We start from the raw sequence: 20172 nt of genomic DNA, 5'->3' as shown, positions 1-20172 counted from the left end.
AAATGATTTTATGGTACAGTTTATAGAAGCCCTAACTAGAAATGATACTCTGCTGGACTTTTTTCTAACAACGCAGAGCTTTTAACAAACATGCAAATAAAAGACAATCTGGGTAGAAGTGACCATAATATGATTTTCTTTTTATTTTAAGCTGTAAACAGGAAGTAAAAACAGAAAGTCTTGAACTGGAAGAGAATAGTGTCCTCAAAGAACACAGAACTAAAATGGGATTGTTTTAAGCCTGTTCTACACAAACGCACTGAAAAATATATTTCAAAAGTTTCGGAGGCTAAAATGTGGCTCAGAGCTAATGGTAAAAAAGCCATCAAGAATAAGAAAAGGGCTTTCCAAAATTATAAAAACGAAGGATCACGTTCATCATTTAAAAAACTATAAGAAAATATAAGAAAACCTGTAAAAAGGAAATAAAATGTTCAAAACTTCAAAATGAAAGGTTTTAAAAGAAAGTAAGGCAAACACCAACATTTTTGTATATAATATAAAAAATTAATAGCAAAAAGATCAGATTTGAACATGTAGGCCCCTTAAAGGATGTCTCAGTGTTGGTAATCGAGGATAATGAAAGGGCGGAACACTTTTTTTTAGCTCTGTGTACACAAAAGGAAAATGTCAGAGCTGAAGTCCAAGTTGCTAATAGCAATGTCACTGACTTAAACAAGCCACAATGGCACACAATTGATATGATTGAGAAACAGTTGGGCAAAATTAGGGTTGACAAAGCACCAGGACCTGATGGATTACATCCACATGTCCTCAAAGAGCTGAGCTTTAAGCCATTGTTTTTAATTTTTAGAGACTCTTTAATCACTGGCATGGTACAAATAGATTGGCGTAATGCTAATGTGGTTCTTATCTTCAAAAAGTAATTTTCAAGTAGCTGGGGACTGGTAAGTTTAACTTCCATAGTTGAAAAGGTCCTACAGAGTTTGATAAGGAACCACTTAGATGAGTTTCTGCTAGAAAATAATAATATACATGATAGGCAGCATGGATTCCAGAAAAACTGGAGATTAGGGATGAGCAAGCAAAATTTTAAAATTAGATCTCACGGCGAAGCAGGCCATTCTTGCTTACCAAACATGTAAGCAAGAACGACCTGTGTAAATTCGGCCCATCGAGATCCAATTTTCGGGGACCTGTAAAAGCAATCAGGGAAGCGGAGCTGTCTGTAGTATGTGTTCTTGGATAGAGATTCCCTATCCAAGAACACAGAGTCCCGCGGCTGTGCTCATCATGAATGAATGCAGCCGTAGAAATCATCCTGTGGCTTTAACCCTCCTGCCTCCCTGGGCACTAGAGGTTAAATGAGGACAAGCCTTCATTTACCTTCCAGTGCCCGTGGTACTCCTCCTGTAATGATTTCCTTGATCTTCCGATGGGTCCGCTAAACCAGTTCACCAACATTTTGCAGGCCCGTCGAAAATTTGAGGAAATTTTCGCGAGAATGTCAAAGGCATTCTCGCTTATCCCTACTGAAGATGTCAAACAAAATTGCCCTCTTTTTATGAGGAAGTAAGTAAACAGGTAGAGAGGTAGGTACTTGGACTTTGGTAATGCATTTGACACAGTACCCCACAGAAGGTTAATATGCAAATTAGGGTCTATAGGTTTAGAAAATTAAAGGGATAGAGAACTGGCTTAAAGACCGCATCCAGTAGTGTATTATTAGAGTAGTGATTAATGATTCATATTCTGAATGGTCCAAGGGTATTAGTCGTGTACCCCAGGGTTCAGTATTGGGAGCTTTACGTGTTTAACATCTTTTTAAATGATATAGAAATTGGGATTAAAAGTACTACCGTGTTTCCCCGAAAATAAGACCTACCCCGAAAGTAAGACCTAGCACTATTTTCTAAACCTGCCCTAATATAAGACCTACCCCGAAAGTAAGACCTAGCACTATTTTCTAAACCTGCCCTAATATAAGACCTACCCCAAAAAAAAGACCTAGATCCCCCTTAACTACCGTACATACAGCAGGTCAGAGGAGAAAAAGAAAATAAAAGCATACATAAATTAAAACAGTACAGTACTCACCGAGTTCTTTCCCTGTGAAGGCAGCGGGACACTGAAAGAAAGCATGCGGCAGTGCACACTCCGGAGCCGCACAAGCCGATGCTTTCTTTCTAGTTCCGGCTCCTGTCACAGGCGGAATGATACTACATGCACTCCGCCTGTCAGAAGCCAGAACTCGGGCTCGCGTCTTCCGAAAGGTAAGTTTTTTTTTTATTTTTAAAAACCATCACAATTATAAAAAGACATGTGTAAAACTTATATATAAAAAAAAAAGAAAAATGTGAGGAATCATTGCCCCGGCCACATCCATTTACACAGATCCACAGATGCTGTACAGTGCACCTGTGGGTTATCTTTTTTGGTGCACTGTGCTGCATCTGTGGATCAGTGTTAAAGCACCTTAATACTGGTACGGTAACCACTTCAAAATGTGCCGTTTTTTATGGTACAGGTATTGTAAGCATATCAAAACAAACGTACCGGTATATACAGTGGTTTTAATATGCTATAGGGTGCTATAGGTTACAAGGTGTAAAAAGATAAGGATAAGGGCAGGGGTGGGGAACCGCTGGCCCTTTAGTGGTGGTGAAACTACAAATCCCATAATGCACTGCAATATTCTTATAGCCATGGGAATAACTCCCATAGACAGAAGCATCATGGAATTTGTAGTTTTACCACAATTCTTGTATTTGAATAAACGCACATTCTTATACATGAATACATGTAGACTGTTGCACCTGAATAGGTTTGTTACATTTGTTTGTTCGTGGTTTCGTACATGAATAAATGTACATTGTTCTACATGAATATGGTAAGTGTTTTTTTCATTAAAAAAAAAAAATATATATATATATGACCTACCCTGAAAATAAGACCTAGTGTGTTTTTGGGAGCCAAAAAAAATATAAGACAGTGTCTTATTTTCTGGGAAACACGGTATCTCTATGTTTGCAGAGTTTGCATTTTGACAACAAACTGTTTAATAAAATGAAGTCCATACAGGATGTCTATAATCTACAAGCAGACCTGGATATACTGTTTGATTGGGCAGCTATTAGTGGCAAATAACATTTAATATTGAGAAATGTAAAGTTATGCACTTAGGGGTTACCAACATGCATGCTTCATACTGTCTAGGGGGAATATACTTGGGGGAATCAGAAATGGAAAAGGATCTGGTGGTTCTGGTACATCATAGATTTAATAACAGCATGCAATGCCACGCTGCAATATCTAAAGCTAGTAAAGAACTTTATTGTAATAAAAGAGGAATAGACTGCAGAAATGGAGACATAACCCTACCCCTGTACAAAGCATTGGTCAGACCACATCTGGAATATGCAGTCCAGTTTTGGACACCAGCTCACAAAAAGGACATTGTGGAATTGGAGAGAGTGCAGAGAAGGGCAACTAAACTAATAAAAGGAATGGAGGAGCTCAGCTATGAGGAGAGATTGGCTGAACTGAATCTATTCTACCTTGAGAAGAGATGTTTAAGGGGGGATATGATCACCCTGTGTAAATATATAAATGGTCCATTTAGAGCAGTGGTGCCCGACCTTTGGGGATTCTTCATGGTAACGTCTGAAAAATGTGGAATTGGCTCCCTCAGGAAGTAGTTTAAGCAAGTACTATAGATTGCTTTAAGAAAACGCTGGATGTTTTTCTAGATGCAAAGTACAAAGCATATATGCAAATGTGGTTTAAGAGAGGAAGTAATGGCCAAATTTAGGCTGAACTCTGAACAAACAGCTAAATTTGTGGTTTAAATTCATTTATCTGAACTCAGCTGCTGTTGTGGTTCAGTCATCCCTGCCAGGCCACATAACAAAGGCACAAGCCACAAAATTGTGATTATTTAACAAATACTTAATGAGGCTAAATATTGATCTTTCTTTATCTGCCAGAAGTTCAGCTTGAGGACAAATTACAAAATGTAACTTAGCTAAAGCAAGAGAAGGAAGCCCGGAGGTAATTATTACCCCTAAAACCAGTAGCTTAGTGCCCGGTAGCTTTATTCCATACATAACAAGGGGTAATTAAAGCTGATATTCTGGATAAACAAACTGTCAAGAAGTCATTCATTTGTGTGGTTGTTATATGTAGGGCTAATTTAACCCTTTCTAGGAATGCCTTATTTCCTATTTTCCTATCCATGAAGGTCCTAAACCTATTGAACAGCCAGATTTCATTTGTTTTGTTTTTTTAAGGCCAAAAAAAGACTTTAGGCAATAAAACACATTATGAACACCTGCACAGGCATTTGCAGATGCTTGGAAACCCTCTCCTGGATGCCTATCTATTCATAGTAGGTGCCCAGGAACAGTAAACAACGCATTTTTTACCACTAGTACAGGGGTCGGCAAACTCCAGCCTTTAGGCCAGATGCTAGCTGGTAGTTCGTTCTGACCTAACGCCTCCTGGCTGATCTTGTTTAATGCCGGCCAGCAACCCGCGGCTCCGGAGCTGCGGGTTGCTGGAGGATTGGCCAGGGGGCATTAGGAACTACCAGAGCCAGAGCCGCCGGATCTCCGATGCCACCTCCTTGCTGTTGCTCCCCTAATTACTGCAGCCGGCGTTGATACTTCCGCCGGCGCAGTATATATGGAAGGCTCCCTGAAGGGAAATCCCTCTCCTCCGCAATGCATACGGAAGGGAGAGATTTCACTTCAGGGGGCGTGGTGGTGGGCAGAGCCATTAGGGCTGGACTCAGAGTCCGGCCTAGTGTGCTCCCGCCCACCCCCGAAATGGCCAATTGGCCATGAAAGTTTGCCGACCTCTGCTCTAGTACATATCCCAGGAGTTTTTTTCCCCTATTTTTGCTTAGATTTATTTTCTATGGGAATAATTTGACAACAGCATTTAGTTTGAGCTACCTTTTCTTGTAGCAACTCTTTCTGTAAGAAAAAAAATGTTATGTACAAAAAAATTGAAGAGATAACTTTAGTACTTTAGTAGAAAGAAAATAAAGATCCATGCTTGTGTCTAGCATTTTGTTTGTACTGCAGTTTACCTTTGCCAATCAGAAATCAGAAGCTGCAACCCCACACCATAGTCATCCACACTGGTTTATTTTACCAAATGTTGGAGCAGTACATATTTCTCCCCACTAGAGGGTACAGTCACACACCCAATGTGAGCACATTAGGAGTACAGGAGGATTCTTCTCTCATTCCAGCTTTTCTTGAAGTCAGTGCTGCATCATTATTTATTTAGCTGCATCACCATTCCAAATCCTAGTATTGTTTTACCAATATACAAATTGCAACATTTTTATTATGGAGAGGAAAATGTCTTTAAATTTGATTCTTTTTTTTATACCACTGCATAAAATGAATGGGGCTCAGGGTTAATGTACAGTATGAAATTATCGCCATTTCATGTTAGCATAACAAGCTGTGAATATATGAGCTCACAATAGGATGGAATGTCACAGATGGTCAAGCAGCTGAAGATTCCATACTGCCCACAGGCCGCTTACCATCCTGTTAGCCAGGGAAACAAGATTGTGGAACAGATGTATGAACCATTTGTATAATACTTTTGTTACAAACTGTTCAAAAATCATGATCATGTTATATTCTCTTTTATCTTCAAACACAGTATGTGTTTTTGTTATTATTTTGGAAAGCAGCAGCATGGATTTGTGTTGATCTGATCTATATGAATAAACCACTGTTCAGAATCTGTTGCCTATATTCTTCTTGTGATCAACAATCCGTTCTACTAAGGTGTCACAGTGCTCTAGGACCCAATACCTATAACCTCTGTAATCCCATAGTCCATGTAATCCTAATCTTCCCAACCTAATCCTAACTCTCATAACCAAACTTTACCCCAACCTAATGCTTATCATACTAACTTGTCTGTAAAGGAAACCTGTAGTCAGAGAAGATGATGCAGAATGGATTGAAGAAATGCTCTCTTCTTCTGTGTCACTGTCTGTATCTGTCTGTCATTTGCAACCCCTATTTAATGTACAGCGCTGCCTAATATGTTGGCGCTATAAAAATCCTGTTTATTATTAATAATAATAATATTAATAATAATAATGACCTAAGCACGGAACTAATTTAAAAAAAAAAAAGCTTGGTTGTGACAATTTCTGTATTTCCCTCTCTACAGGTTAAAGAGGGTCCCTTACATTAGCTAACATTAGCTTGTTCCATAAACTAACTTCTGCCTTTTTCCCAACACTAACCTTCTTCTAAAACTAACTTGTCCCATGCACTAATCTAATCTTAATACTTACATCAACATAAGTGTGTCCCTAACTTTAGCCTAGTTAAGCTGCGTACACACGTGCAATTTTTATCGTTGGAAAGGATCTTACACGATCCTTTCCAACGACAAAGGACTACACAATGCATGAACGGTGCTGTACATACAGCACGGTTCTGCTCTATGGAGAGGGGAGGGGGAGAACAACGGAGCGGCACCCTGCTGCGCGCTCTCCCCCTTCCCTTGCATTAGGATCGCTCGTCGTTCACCGTTCGTGGATCCGCCAGGACGGATCCACGGACAATGAACGACGCCGACTGTACATACGCCAGATTCTCGATATGTGGCCGATGCCGATTATCGGGCGAGAAAAATCTGACATGTGTACGCATCTTTAGTCTCAAACACTAATCTGTCCCCAACTAACTTAACCCCCACACTTACCTGTCTTGAACTTTTGCCTTTTCGAAAAAATTACCTTACCCCAAAACTAACTTGTCCCTAATACTAACCTGTCTACAACATTAACTTGTCCCTAGCACTAACATAGCCCTAACACTAACCAGTCACCAACACTTTGGCATATTTTTAGTTGTAGAATCAATCAGGGGACTAAAAATGCTGTTGAGTAACATTGCAGGCTTGTGTTTGAACTGTTATATAAATTTACACAATCAGCACTTGTAAAGGGATAACGCAATGTACAAAAGTAATGTACAATTACTAGATCCTAGATGCAAGGATGAATTAGGTTTATTGAAGGTTGGCTCTCATTACTGGAAGAGTGATTGATATATGATAGACTAATGGGTGCTGAGGTCCATAATAATATTCTGTTTTAATATTTAATATATAGTAAATTTAATTTGGATCGGATTTATATTATATATGGATATATATAATATGGTGTGTGTTTCTAAATACCCATACATCAATAAATATATATATATATATATATATATATATATACATATATATATACATATATATATATATATTCTGATATTTGTTTTGGCCAAAGCTGTCTTTCAAAGTTCCTTTGAAAGCAAAAGGTGTCAAGTTGGGGTATTTACCTCTTTTTAAATTGCAAGATATGCCAAGATATGCTAATAATAATTGAATAATCACCTCCTTCATGTACAATATGGACTATGTGACTATGAACTCTTTTAACTTTGTTGGTGATGCTACATTTTTATATATGTTTTTGTAACATTTTTAATGATAAAATATATTATTAAACATTTATTTTATATATGCTTTGTGTCATACAAATAAGTGCCTTTATATTATATTTTAAGTCCCGATACATTGTTATTTTTATGTAAAATGAATTATTTTGTGGGATGCAGGCTCTGAGAGCTCCAGAACACAGGAACAACTAACCTTGCTGCCTTAGATGTAAGACCATTCAGAAAATAATGATACTGACATCAATGTTTTTGCAAGCAGGACAATCAACTGCAGAGGATGGACACCAAGGGTAAGACATACTGCAATCTTTAGTAGCAGGTACCATAAGGTGTCAAGCAGAACTCCTTTACACTGTCCCAACAGCCATAATAAAAGCAATTAAACATCCCATACAGCAATGAGCATATTTATATATATGAAAGGCCTGTACACTGCCATACAATTCAAAAATCTGGATGGTTTGGGTTCCTGAACTGAGATTTTATACACAGTCAAAACTTGATTCTGTTAATCGTACCATAACTACTTCTAAACTAAGTTGCATATGGGAAAAATAGGAATTCTCTCCAGCCCTACAATGCTTATATATATATATATATATATATATATATATATATATAAATGATGAATAGATTTCCACATGTTTCTATTTTGTATGTTGTGTTTTTTTCAGTTAGAAGCCTGATTCCAGGTATTTGTTTTAATAAACCACATACAGGTTTTCATTTGTAAACCCTAATGTACAACTGATGTGGCATCATTTCCACTTCTCTTCTTTTAATTTTAAAATAGCAAAGCCTGTCTTGGAATTTTCACTAACTGTGTGCACCCCTGACAGTTACTGAAGCAATGAAAAGCTAAACTGAATACAATAATAAGAAAAAGGCATATTTCATAAAAATGGGTGAGATAAAATTAATATGTTTGTAGTCATATTTAAATGTGCAATGAGCTTTAAATGTATCTTTATGTCCATGTTTTCTCACAGTAATAAAAAAATAGACTGTTATACCAGATCTATAGTTCCACTTTAACAATTTGCAACCAGGAGGGGCTTTAATGCAGAAAGGACCAGTCTCTTCTGCAATAAGCATTCTCACCAGCCTGATTGCTCTCTTCTTTAGTTAAATACACAGAAGTCACATCATTCTGGCCTGGTCAATCAAGTTGGCTGAAGATTGAAACAAGGATGTGAAGAAGAAGAAAGAAGATGGTGGCACCCACAATGGAATGGTGACAGGTGGGTATAAATTGGGTTTAATTACACTCATAATAAAAATAAAAAGTTCACGCAGTAATTTAGGAGACCCAGTCACCAACTTAACAATAATGCAGATAAAAGCCCAGAAAAAATTAAGTATTTTAATTTGCATACTTACAGCATTGTTCCTTTTCATTAACCTTCCCAGCAGTAACCCCAAGTGTGACTCAGGGCAGAAAAAGATGCTGAAAGCGGTAACCCCGTTTCACACTCAGGGTAGGTAAACCTATGGAAAACAATAGTAAAGACAGCGCTTAGCTGATCTGCTGGCGTCCTGCATCGTCCTTCGCGTCTTCTTTCTTCCTCCGGCTGGCGTTCTCTGCACCCAATAGCAGCAGTAAGTGAAATGAAAGCCTTTTTTACTACGAACCCTTATATTATAGAATTCAGGTCATGAAGAGCGCCTTCAAAAACAAATTCATTTGGGGTCAATTGGAAAAATTATCCCTTAAAGTGCTGCTCAGACTACAATTTTTACAGACAGCTAAAATTGGTGTCATGCAAAATGCCTATTCAAATAGCGTTAGATGAGAAAGCAAGCATCAGATGAAAGGTAACCAGCCACAACTCAAAGAAACCCCTAGAAACTGCCGAATGAACTATAGGGTTACACAAACCCTGGTTGATAATGGTATCTCATTGAAGATGGGGCACCCAGCAGGAATTTCTGGGGTGACAATACAAGGGAGGATTTTACAGGTAAAAATGTGCCCTATATATAGTAAATGCACGGATCTTATAGGAAAATGACAAAAAAAAGCCTGGTATCATTGTCTCTTTAAAGTGACACTATTCATATAATGGGCCTAATTTATTAAAGCTCTCCAAGGCTGGATAAAAAAGATTATCATGGGAGAACCTGGGTGATCTAGCAAATCTAGAATGGATTTCCTAAAAATCATTTGCTATTAGGTTCCCACATGACAGTCTATCTTCTCCAGTTTTGAAGGGCTTTATCAAATTAGGGTCAATATGTACACAAAAAAAAAAAAACACAAAGCAAATATCACCATAAAAAAACTCTCCCTACAATTAATCACATTTGTCTAAGTATTTTACGCTGTAGAAATTGTCATTTTGTAGCAAAATCATTTATTTAAACCTTATGTGGACATTTCTAACTTGACAGTGACCTGTGGTTTATAAAACATAGGTAGGTGGATCTATGACAGTAACTATATTGTTAAAATAAAATCAAGCAATTTTTTAAATTGTACGTAAAGAGAAAAATTAAACACAAAGTTAAACATATTTCATGAAATAGGATAGATACAAAAATTATATAAAATGAAGAATTGCTGTGCCATACTTCTTCATTCTTCGGTTATTGTTTCTATAATGCGGTATATAAGTACTCCCATTTAAATCAGCCCTTTTCTTGTGTACTCCTATGATTTCTTTAAGCTTAAGTGACAATTTTACTGTACCTCACTAAGTTATAGATCATTAAGCAGAAAAAAATGTTGCCAGTTCCTGCTATTTTACCATCTTACCCCATCTTGTCTCATTAGTGAGAATTGATTGAGCATGAAGGTGTTCCCTGGCTGTCACTAGATAAAGTAGGTGTATTCGGCTTTCATCTGTTCTGAATTCTTCTTGTCTCATTATCCTCACAAGGTCAAACACTATGACACAGAGATCGCTTGCTTAGCACTATGTCCTAGTAATTATTGCTTGCTCGCCTTAACCATAAGTGAATATGGCATCAATGAAAGAGGGTGGTGTGTAGCTAAAAGCCAAAGTTAAGTCAATATTAAAGTTAGCAAACCGATTAAAGTGAAAAATTGCGCTTCTCCATGGAATACCTTAAAGTTTTACAAATTGTAATCATTTTTAAATGAAAATACTGTCTAGCTAACAACTCACTTATATATAGCCATTTCTGACCATAGAAGATCTTCCAATGTTAGGTGCTAAAATTCTACTTTTAAATTCTTCCAAAATATTTTCGCTTCTATGGCAGGCAACCCCTAAAGGAATTGTTTAATGGATGATATATATTTATTATATATATATTTACTTACTTCCTTCATACTGCTGAAGACCTAAAAATGTAAATGTGAAAATCATGTATTTTTATCTTTTATATCTATTTTTTTTATCTAAGGAGTTTTTGACTTTGCTGTTTCTAAAGGGCATGTTAAAGGTCTGTTGTTTACAGAGATCAGTGGCTGAAGCTGTAAAGTCCCTTCAAAAGTGACTCAACCCAAGAACAAACATTTATTATAATTGCAGCTTACCTGTCCATTAGATGTTGTGCTTGTGATTTTTGCTTTTATATTTACCCGCCAATAACAAGCTTCCTGTTTTTTAAGTTTTAATTGAAGGGTAACCAAGGAAGCACTACAAAGAGCAACCATTGAAAAATGTCATGTGTAAAACACTTTACATGAGCAGATATCAGAGGAGTCAATAAATATATTTAATATATCAACATAAACAGAGGGGAAGGTATGGAATAAGAAAGAGAAGGGAACACATTAAAAAAAAAAGGAAGGGAAGGAGAGGGGAAAGGACAAAAGGGAGGTGCAGACTGGCCATTCCAGTGAAAAAAAGAAACAGATTACACACAGGCAACATGTGGAATCCAAACACTTCCTGTCTTAGGGTGCCAATACTGACACACCATACTCAATTATTATCCCAATAAGAAATTTGTTTAGGACTTTGGAACACTTCCCCCTTTACTTATCATCAAAATTGAAAGGTAGTTCTGTAATCCATAGTTACATAGTTACATAGTAGGTCAGGTTGAAAAAAGACACTCTATCTAAAGTTCAACCACAACAGAAATAAACATATCCCAGATATAAAATCCTATAAGACATAGTTGGTTCAGAGGAAGGCAAAAAAAACCCTGGTACAATTTGCTTCAACAGGGAAACAGTTCCTTCCTGATTCCATGAGGCAATCGGATGTTCCCTAGATCAACAGTCACTGTTATTTTTACTTTAAAGCCTTAATACCCAGTTATATTATGTGCTTCTAGAAAAACATCTAGCTTTTTCTTAAAGCAATCTATAGTAGTTGCTGAAACTTCTTCCTGAGGGAGCCAATTCCACATTTTCACAGACCTTACAGTGAAGAATCCCTTCCTTATCCGGAGCTTAAACTTCTTTTCCTCCAGACGCAAAGAATGCCTCTTGTTCTTTGTAATGATCTTACAGTGAATAATTGGGAAGAGAGTTCTCTATTTGGACCATTTATATATTTATACAGGGTGATCATATACCCTCTTAAACGTCTCTTCCCAAGTGAGAATAGATTTAGTTCAGCTAATCTCTCCTCATAGCTGAGCTCCTCCATTACTTTTATTAGATTAGTTGCCCTTCTCTGCAATCTCTCCAATTCCACAATGTCCTTTTTGTGAACTGGTGCCCAAAACTGGACTGCATATTCCAGATGTGGTCTGACCAATGCTTTGTACAGGGGCAGGATTATGTCTCAATCTCTGCAGTCTATTCCTCCCATAATACAAGAAAGTACTTAACTAGCTTTAGATATTGCAGCTTAGCATTGCATGCTGTTATTAAGTCTATCAACTACCAGAACCCCCAGATCCTTTTCCATTTCTGACTCCCCCAAATGTATTCCCCCTAGACAGTATGAAGCATGCATGTGGTTAGCCCCCAAGTGCATAACTTTACATTTATCTGTAGTAAATGTCATTTGCCACTTGGCTGCCCAATAAAACAGTACATCCAGGTCTGCTTGACTTTTCTTAAACTATTGCCCCTAACTTGCATATTACCCATCTGTGGGGTACAGTGTCAAATGCTTTGGCAAAGTCCAAGTACACTATATCAACTGCTATTCCACTGTCTACCTGTTTACTTACTTCCTCATAAAAAGAGAGTAAATTTGTTTGACAACTTCGGTCTTTATTGAAGCCATGCTGACTATCACTTATAATATTATTTTCTAGCAGAAACTCCTCTATATGGTTCTTTATCAAACTCTCTAGGACCTTTCCAACTAACCAATATTGTCAACCACACATTCAACTCCACCCATAATGCCTCAACCTCATCACTTGTTCCATCCACAATTTTTTCTTTCACAATTTTTACTTTTAGATCACTTCTCACATACAGACAGACACCACCACCCTTTCGTTTGACTCTACGAAACTTTAACTTTGTCTTTACGAAAGAGAGTATATCCAGGAATATTGACAGCCCAGTCATGTGGAGAACAAAGCCAGGATTCAGCAGCATGACCAACTAAGTCATAATTCTCCTCACTCATTAAGGCTTCCAACTCCCCTATCTTGTTTGCAAGACTTCTAGCATTGATGAACAGGCTCTTTAAACCATTGCTATGATACATTTTTGTTATAAAAAAGGAAATACATTTACCCTACAGATCCTTATTGATCCTTGTTGATGATCTGAGTAGGTGCTGACTTTCGCTTATGGTGTTTTTGTATTACTCACTCTTTAGAAGCAGGTATAAAAAAGGTAAATTGAAACTTTTGTTTGTTTTCCATTTGCTGCATTCCTGTTTGGTAGAAAGCTAACTTATATCTAAAATAAATATGTATATATATATATATATGGTAAGGTTTAGTTTTGTCAAAATTTAAATAATTCAAATGAATGTTAGTTTCAGAAAATGTAATTTTACTTACCTTAGTCAATACAGTGAACATGTGTTTATTTTAAACACCCAATCATGTGCAGGGTAAAAACAGGAGCTGCTTGCAAATGATCTGATGATTGAAGTGACTTTGGTGTCAACCTCCTTGTAACAATAAGGAAAAGAAACCATTTACTGTAATGATAATTTTGTAATGTGAATGGTCACTTACATTAGTAAATATAGTAAAGCTGTAAACTCTTTGAATATACAATCATGTGTAATGTACATTTTCAAAACTATGTTTGTTGCTTGCGTGTGATTATATGATTGAAGCAAACACAGCTTCATGGTATATATTTTGCCTCCAATGTATATATGAACGATGGTTATAAATGCTGGGTCTAATATATTAGAGAATGAATGCATGGATTGATACATAATGGTACATGTGTATTCACATGGAATTACTAGGAACCTGAAATGTACACAAACAGGTCATAGCTTATATACGTGGAAGTTACTAATCAATTGAGTTTGGAATGGCTATTAAATTTGTGATTTATGATCCAGTGTCTGAAAATAAGCTAGCTAAGCTGTGTTCATTATGAAGTAAACAAAGTTTAAATCATACGGTATAAAGTGGAATTCTGAGGGGTCATAGTATCCAGCAATGGTAACAAACATTTCCCACATTTATCTGCATTTATTTTATTTGACTTAAATAGCTGTTACTTTGTAACTAGATGTCTATAAATATTTGGACAGAGACAACTTTTTTCTAATTTTGGTTCTGTGCATTACCACAATTTATTTTAAATGAAACAACTGCAGACTTTCAGCTTTATTTCAGTGGGTTGAAAAAAAAGATTGCATAAAAATGTAAGGAACTAAAGCCTTTTTTTACTCTCAAAAGTAATTGGACAAATTAAAAAGCTGAAAATAAAATGTTCATTTCTAATACTTGGTTGAAAACCCTCTGCTGGCAATGACAGCCTGTAGACTTGAACTCATGGACATCACCAGATGCTGGGTTTCCTCCTTTTTAATGCTCTGCCAGGCCTTTACTGCATCGGCTTTCAGTTGCTGTTTGTTTGTGGACCTTTCTGTCTGAAGTTTAGTCTTCAACAAGTGAAATGCATGCTCAATTGGGTTCAGATGAGGTGACTGACTTGGCCATTCAAGAATATTCCACTTCTTTGCTTAAACCCCCCTAGCGGTAATCCAGTGTGACTCGTGGTGGAAAAAACTTGCAGAAAGCGGTAACCCCGAGTCACACTCCGGGTAACTTTGGAAGCCCCTTTTACCCGTGCCCCACACTCCAGCGGCGATCTGACGATGCCAGGGCGCGGGTCCATCGGGGGGTGTGGCTGGGAAATTTAAAAGCAGATTACCGAGTAAATGCCGCCTGGGTCCCGGCCACGCCGCTACTCACCAATAGTAAATTCCCGGGGTGGTGCCAGAGGCGTTTTTCCACTGGCATCACCCCCGGAACTTACTATAGCTGCTTCGTTGGTGGTTTCAGGGGAGTGAGCAGGGCAGGACATCCCCATTGCATCACCCAGCAAGATCTGTGACATCTTCCAAGTGATGTGGTGGAGTGATAGATTCTGGGGGTGGGATATTTAAAAGCAGATTACTATGTAAAAAAAAAATATGATCACTTTTTGCATCCAAAAACTGACAGAATTAGAATACTAGAGGGGTTAATGGACCTAACTGTAAGTTTGGGTGAGATTCTCTATACTTGCACCCACTTGCACTACTTTTTGTAGATGTCCTATAGCAATACCAGGTCCCTGTCGCCATTGCTTTCCCCAAAGCCTCCATCTTTGCCACCAACTCTGCCAGGTCTGCCAGTAAAGATAAGTGGTATTTTTAATAAATTCATTGAATGAAGGTTTCAAAATAAAATCATAATTCACAAATGAATGTTACTTGCCAGGATGAAATTGTTAAATTTTTCACAGGAAAATCATTTATCTTAACAGTACCTATGTGCACCAATGGACACACCCAACTTGGTGGCTTATGGTATTGCCCATTTTGTAGTATATTACACTATAGGGCTGATTTACTAGGAATTTAGTCTGTTCACTTACCAAAGTGGTTTATCACCTTGAAATCACCTTGATGTCAATTAGCTTAGTAAATGTGGAGTAAATTTACATTGTAAAGAATACCCAATCGTGCGCTAGGAAACTAAAAAAAATGGATTTTCCTTGCAAATTATTGGATCGTTTTAATTGCTGTAATTTTTGTAAAATTTTGTAATTTAATCAGCTAAGTAAAATACCATTTGCAAGGAAATTCATTATTTTGCTAAGTGTCTTTGCCTATGTCCCTTTACTAAAATGGGCAGCATGGTGGCTTAGAGGTTAGCACTATGACCTTTGCAGCGCATATTCCAGTTTTCTCCCACATCCCCAAAACATGCAGTTAGGTTAAGAGGCACAAATTACGTATTGCTCAAGGAACCCCTCCGGAGGAACCCTTGAAGTCAAACACTGTTCTATTCACTGATGCTTGAAATAGAGTTTCCAGTGATAAATATTCTTAATTTTTTATTTCTTCAACACTGCAGAATATTTTTATTTTTTTGAATTAAAAAATGAGATTTCCACTAAAAATGAATTTTTTGTGCATATAAACATTTAAAAAATACGCATAAAAAATGTATGTTTTATGCATCTAAATTTGAAGCTCCTTTGCAGTTTATGTGTTGTATATATGGACTATAGTCTTATGTGTTTACAATGTTCTATCTCCTAACAAAACAGTAGTGTTTTCTCATTTAATGAATCCATTCATCCTTGTTACATACTGATAATAATATTCTCAATACATTTTTGGGAATCTGTTGTTACTATGGAAACTATAGATGCACTGCTCTAAATTTGGATATCTTACATGAATGTTTGAGACAGATCTCAATAATGTTGGAGAACAATACTGATAAGATAATCTGTTCTTGATAGGTAGGATTTTTTCATTGATCTATATGTTTTAATTTGGAATTGGTAGGTTATTGTAGCAGATGTATCAATGGATCATAAATCAGTTCAACAAACTTTTGTTTTTTTTGTTCCAGTATCATTGGGAGCAATAAATGCACTAGCGTCATTGGTTAGAATTATAAATGCAGAAGGTCAGTAGGAGTAGGAAATTCCTAAGTATTGGTGGGACAAAATATGTCTTGTTGTCAGTGAAAGTAATAAATTCACCAGTCTCTGTATGGGCAAAAATGGTGGTATAGTTATTAAAAATATTTTAATAACTATTATAACAAAATTAAAAGAATAAAGCACAATGGCTTGGAGGTTAGCACTTTGGCATTTGCAGTGCCCGGTCCCAGGTTCAAATCTCAGCCAGGACACTATCTGCATTGAGTTTGCAGATTAATTGGATTCCCACCAAATCGACCTTAGACTGTGTTAATGATATATGACTATGATAGGGATATGTGAGCCTCTGAGGGACAGTTAGTGACATGACAATGGACTTTGTTGGTGCTGTATAAATACTGTACAATAATAATGATAAATATTAAAGCACCGCTACAAACTTGAAAAAAAAGAAGATTACTGAACAATACTCACACACAGGGCAAGGAGGACAATCAGAGTTGTGACAAAGACACCAAGGATTACACTGAATGTGCTGCAGAGCTGAGATAGGAGTATCTGTCCATTGCACCACCTACACTCCGCAAAGATGAGAGTAAAGCTGCGTACACACTTCCAATTTTTATCGTTGGAAATGAACGACGAACGACCGATTGGCCAAAAATCGTTCGTAAAAAAAGTAACCAACGACGCCGACGAATGAGGATAGTTGTTGGAAATGAACGACCGGACCGGCGGATCGGATTGGACGACGATCGTTGACCATCTATCGTGTGTACGGTCGTTCAGTGATCGTCCATGGTCTGAGCATGCGCGGTGAACGAACGTTCGCTCACTTCCTGTGTCAAACGATCGCATCTATCGTGTGTACAATATCTTTGAACGATCATGTCGTTATCTGTAGGTACAGGATCGGTGCCATACGATCGTTCGCAGATATCGTGCAGGATCGTTCGTCGTTCGTTTACCAACGATAAAAATTGGAAGTGTGTACGCAGCTTAACTCGGTGACTGTGATAAGCTTGCTAGTATTTTTTACATTACACTTTCCATATGTAAAATGTATGCACAATGAGTTGCTTTATTAGTTTCTGTAATGTAACAAGAAGAACATATTTTTCATCTTTAAACTATAACAATAAACATCCAAATGGGTACAATGTAATGTAGTGTTTAGATGAAAAAACTAACTTGGATAAAGTCTATTGCTCCTTATTTGTATCCTAATTTTTTCATTTTTATTATGGTGTGCTTTTAAAGTTTATCCAAAGCCAAAACTTTAGTTTGGAATATAATAGGAAATTGCTAAAGCTTCTTTATGTGTCCTATTGAAGAGATGTTTCTTTAATTCAAGTTAAATAGACATAACAGGAATTAACAGAAACAGGAACATAACAGAAAACCAGGTAAAATTTTCCCAAACTCTAAAAAAAAGTTTAATTTGCATGTTGCTACCAAAAGTGAAATGAAAAATAGGTCCCAATCCCAATAAATCATCTTATCCAATACTTCAAACCTAATTGACTTGAGTGGGAGCAAGATCGTGTGGGGCCAATGTAGTATGCATTGGTATTTTACAGAGTTTGTGTTTTGTTAGTATTCTACTGTACAGAAACATGATTTCATCCTTTTTTGTATGTTTGTATCTAAATTATTTTAAATAAAAAAAAATGGTTGTTTAATTTTTAACCAGGTCACTTAAAAATCTCTGCATTTCAAGTGGTTAGGTTTGAAGAATTGGAAAAAATCTATGAGACGTTTTCCACTAGAACAGGTGTCCCCAATGAGACACAATTCTCTTTTTCTGTTTGGTGACCTAAAATTTTGAATGATTTTTCGACATAAGTCCTAATTCCCTGCTCTATTCCAAATCAAAATAAAAGTGTCTTTAGATACACGTTAACAGTCACAAGCACCATCACACATCTATTTACAAAGTAGAATAAACCAGAGCAGGCGATTAGATTGCTGCTTAGTGCAGACAGATCAGTGAAGAATTCATTTTGCTTATTTACTATAGATTATTACCATTTGCATATTGCTATTTACTTTGTAAATACGTCTGGTTTTAGTATCAGCTTATCTTGAAATGGTGTGAAGAACAATATAATTGTAATTGTATCATAAATAAAATCTTTACCAAATGAACATTTACAAGATGTAAGGTTGTCATATAACTAGAGATTGCGGCTAAACAGCCTTTGTTTATATTATATATTGATGTAAAACATTACATTCCAATCGAACTATTATCCTATAAAGTTATTAAAGCCTGCATGTAATCTTTGGCTCAGAGATAACTCGGCAGCACACTCGGAGATCTGATGGTCACATTTATATTTCAGAAAGTATTCCAAGCAATACACATACTGTAAAATGTCTACTTCTCAGAGCTCTTTATGGGCTCCATAACTTTTATAGTTATTATAAAATATAATTTATGGAAAAAATAGTTAGACCCGTTCTCATCTCTACTGACTTTTGATGTAAATGCTGTTTTATGGGTTGTAGTGATCAGTTGTAGTGGCTTTTTTATTATTTATAGAAGAGTTTGTTATGTTTGACTTGCTATAAAGTGCACAAGGTATCTGAATGAAATTACTAAGTGCGCCTTAATTGTTACTATTCCTTATGGGATAAAACATGATAATCATTTATTTGTCCTGCAAATAAGGTAATAGAGAGATCATGTTACTACAATTAGGTTTTAGGCATTTTTTATAAATAATTTTTTTATGTTGTGCATTGACTTCCAATTTATTTACATCTGCATGCAGCAAATTACATTCTAGAAACCTGGATTGACATATGCAGTGCTGAGGGGTTTTCTTAAAGCTGCATGCTCTTGGAATGTCATCCCAACAAGTAATGGGCAAATTTGTTTCAGAGAAAAGAGAATGAGCTAGAAAAAGTTTTGCTTTTTTGGCCAATATATTTAATATTTGTCAAATGATTACAAAAAATTGTAGTGTGATTAAACATATTAACACATTAGTGAGTAATAATACAGATATACCCTGTTTTCCCGAAAATATGACCTATGCCGAAAATAAGCCCTAGCATGATTTTTCTGTATTTTTGTGGTTGTCTGAAATATAAGCCCTACCCCAAAAATTAGCTAGAGTTATTTAAAAAAGCCCATTTAAACAGTGCTAAGGTTTTAACCCTACCCCACTCTAAATCTAAATCCAAAGTTATAAAAGTCCTGTTTTGCTGTAAGTGAGGCCAGGATCAGCATGACACCAATAACAACTAATATACCTTAAAGCTGAGCCGTCCCCATTCAACTGATATTATTCTATTACAGAACAAACAATGCTAACTATGTAAGTTTATAATTTATATAATATAAATGACATTTACAGCTCTCTGATCACTCACATGTAAAGGAAATGGAGTCACAAGAAACTGAAGATGGAATTCAGGGTTTGGAGAGTTATGTTGATGTTCCAGAATGCAGAATGTGATGGCATGATATATTTGAATAAATGTTGATTTTTTCTTCAAGAATAAATGTTGATTGTTGTTCATGAAAAAAAGGACATCTCTTAAAAATATTCCCTAGTGCATTGTTTGGATCAAAAATTAATATAAGACACTTATTATTATTATTATTATTATTAATATTATTATTAACACGTCTTATTTTCGAGGAAACAAGGTAGTGCAGCTTAGAGTAACCCTTTTTATTGCAGTGGGGTTCATAGCTTAGATGCTAGACAGATTCATCCTAGAAGACCAATAGATGACAAA

The sequence above is a fragment of the Pyxicephalus adspersus genome, chromosome 5 (genome assembly GCF_032062135.1).
Source record: "Pyxicephalus adspersus chromosome 5, UCB_Pads_2.0, whole genome shotgun sequence".
NCBI lineage: Eukaryota > Metazoa > Chordata > Amphibia > Anura > Pyxicephalidae > Pyxicephalus > Pyxicephalus adspersus.
The sequence above is the reverse complement of the archived record's forward strand: the minus strand, read 5'-3'. Positions refer to the sequence as shown.